This window comes from Belonocnema kinseyi, chromosome 4 (genome assembly GCF_010883055.1).
Source record: "Belonocnema kinseyi isolate 2016_QV_RU_SX_M_011 chromosome 4, B_treatae_v1, whole genome shotgun sequence".
Classification (NCBI taxonomy): Eukaryota; Metazoa; Arthropoda; class Insecta; order Hymenoptera; family Cynipidae; genus Belonocnema; species Belonocnema kinseyi.
In genome coordinates this window covers 142,987,240-142,990,775 of record NC_046660.1, presented here as the reverse complement: position 1 = coordinate 142,990,775, position 3,536 = coordinate 142,987,240, and positions in this window count along the sequence as shown.

Genomic DNA, 3,536 nt, shown 5'->3' with positions numbered 1-3,536 from the left:
TAAAGATTCAAATAACCGCGGTATATTATTCGGTGGATCCGAAAGGTAGGACGTAACACCGAGTATGTATGGCATGAAATAGCCACAAGGTGGGTTATCAAGGGTCAGATGTTATCATGGACGTAGGAAACACGGGACTAGGTATGGCATCCTATCTTGGCAGGCGGGGTTGAATACACGGGAGGGAGAGACGCCATCTTAGATGTGCCATTTGATTATGCGCACGAGCATTTATGCCGACAAACTGTGCCTGAAAATGTAAATATGTGGGCGCTGCCATGTTTGTCGCGGGACATCAAAAGGTGGTGGACCTCCCCCCACATAGCATCACCCCCGCAATGGCATGCCTAGTCCCTTGTTTCCTATGTCCATGGATGTTACTGTTTTGAAATTTTGGCAACTGTTATCAAGCATGCCGTGGTCTTAGAAAAGTTGAAGGTATGCGGATTCCACTTGGTGAAACTAGACTTTGAGGTATGAGCATGATTCAAATTACCAGGGGTGGGATTCCAATGCCCACTAATCTAGTTTAGCGAATCTCTCTTTCTAACGCATGAATGTTTAGAATGTTTATTATATTTTTCAAGGAATTATTTATTGCCAAAAAAGGTTAAATGCTCGAGTTATAAATATAAATTTTCGTATTTTGTTGGCGAGAATTTCAGATCGAGGTTCTGCTACTTTCATGTAAATAATTACGCAACAAACAGTACGAGAATTGAATATAAATGTACAAATTGACAAAAAAAATTATTTAAATTGTATAGCCTTATAGCCCCTAATAATTGTAGATTCAGTTGTCGCATTTTTAAGTCTAATTTAAATCAATGTTTTTTTAAATTAATGAAGTTAAACTTATTATTATAAATAATAATGTTAAAATGGTATCAAAATATTGAACTTTAATAATAAAGTAATGCTTTAAAAAATATTTTTAAATTAAAATTATTTCTTGAAAAAAAGATCCTACTCCATCTTCACTCCATTGGGAATCGAAACACAAAACGTCTGATTTCCGGTCAGGTGCTTTTCCAATTACGCTATTAGAGGGATCAGAATAAGAACTCTTAATTGAAGAACATAACGCTAATTTTTAGCTAGATGTTAATGGTACAAGTATTTATTTAAAATTTTTTAAAAAATTTATCTGCTATATCATCAGAGATTGTACCTTACCGACAGTAGATCAACCCTCCAAACCATGAAGGCAGAAAATCTACACAAAATCGATCAAGTTAAGAATCTTCAATAACAGAAAATGCCTAACGTCTTAATAAGACCAGATGGAAAATAATATTTTTAAATTAAAATTATTTCTTGAAAAAAGATCATGCTGCACAGCAACATGATTGGTCTTTTCAACTTTGCTCCATAAATAGCTCTTTACTTGCGCATACATGTAAACTATTTAATCTTCATTTAGAGGGGAGCAGTAAACAGCTAATCAGATCACTGCGCGAGAGAGATAACTTATCCCGCTAACTCATATTCTGTCTCCTTAATTATCCAATAACTCTGCCATTGCCGGGTTCCCTCCAGTTATATATGCGCTAAGATTTCTAATATTAGGTATTTCAAGTTGTGCCGTCAGCTGGCAAGATGTCTGTACAATGAGGGCCAAGCAATAATACAAATCCCAGAAGATAAAACTTAACTTAGATACGTTAAGTTTTACTTAAATCTAAATAAACTAAAAAATCTGTCTGGTTAAATCAACCAGAATTGTGGTTGAATATGTCCTTACTATTTTTTTCTGGTTGAAGAAATAAAAATTCTGAAAAGAAATTTCTTTATAAAAACTTCTAAAAAATTTTTTTTTCCTAAATTTCCTTATAGACCTAGACAAATGTCTTCTGAAATGTTAAATTTTCTAAGTATTATTGAATTAAGTGGTATATGAGTTTTTTAACAGCGGTAAAGTGTAAGAAGCATTTTCGAAAGTCAAGGGAAATTACGGCTTGCTTCTACAGTTTAGCTAAGGCCATGATATAAATATGAACCATTTTTTCAAATTGAAATAAGAAGTAACTCAATCTTACCAAAAAAGTTTGCCTAATTTTTTTTTATTATCATTTAATACTAAAACTTGACATAAAAATTGCCATAATTTTCGTCTTTTTGTTGTTTTAATACTTAAGCTAATTACATTTTTTAAACCGCAACCATGAAAAATAATATAAACCAATGCTATAAATTCACAGAACTATTATGTACTTCAATAGTCTATATTTTTAAAAAGAATTTGACGCTGTTTTTATTTTATTTTATTTTTAATAAATATATAAGTTTCCTTAGTTTTTTATTTTGTTTCCTTTAATTATTTCCTTTATTTTGTATTTACTGAGAAAAATAAGTTGAAACTTTAAAATGTTCTCCACCGGTCATGTATAGAAAACTATACTTTCCAGCTGGTCGATTAAGCTTTTGTTTGCATTTACTTGTTTAACTGTTTGCATATTTAATTCCATTAGAAATTTTTGATTTTGCTAAAATAATTGTTTTAAATTCTTTCCTTTAATAAAAAACTTGCTTTTTTAAATTTGTTCGTAAATAAATTTATTTTCTAATAATTGAAATATTGGATTAACTTTTAGTTTCTTTTATAAAATTTTAAAGGCTTATGCATTATAAATTAATTACCTCATTAACAAAAAAGGTTTTTTTTTAAAGAGAAATAACAACAATCATGTAAAAAACCCCACTTTTTTATTTAAAAAAGATATTAACAATGTTTATTTCTTGCATAATTAAAAAGAAATTAGGAAGGGATTTCATATTTGAATAAAATTATGAATCGAACCAAAAAATACATGATCTGGTATTTTTTATCAGACTTATTTTTTCAAAAATTGTATACTTCTTTTCAAAGATCTTGATTGAAAACCGAAGTTTAATTCTGCTCTATTGTATTATTCAAAACTTTCTTCTAACTGCAATTCATAACACAGTAGACAATTAGACATAATGTAAAAATTACAATGAACATGACAAGTCAAAACTGTCATCTAGGTACTTGAAGTTAAAGTAAATATTTATATAAATGTATATATAGATAAGAGGATGCACGTTATCTTCCACAGAAATGTGAAGGATCAGTCAATGTCTTGTGAGCTAACGTTTGCTTTCCTTAAATCGCCCGGATTGAAGTCTGGTACAGAGGGTTTCATTTTTGCATGCCAAGACGGTGTCATTTCCACCTTAACATACCGTCGCCACATTTTGAGCCAAGACATTCCCTACATTCAAAGGCACAATGCGGCACTAAGGGTACTTTATTACCATCTCTGTCACTCCTACGGCATTCACCTTAATATCGCTCCTCTAAATGCTCCTAGGGAAATTGATTCAATTGTCGAGAATGGGAAGTGCCGTATATATTGGAACTTTATATTCTCGACAATTGTTTCTGTTGCTCACTCGAGGCCTGACATGGGACTTCTTGACTTCGAGAAGCGAACCATGTTCGTTATCGAATTTTCGGCACCAGCTGACAAAAACATCATAGCCAAGGAGAATGAAAAGAAAGAGAGGTATCG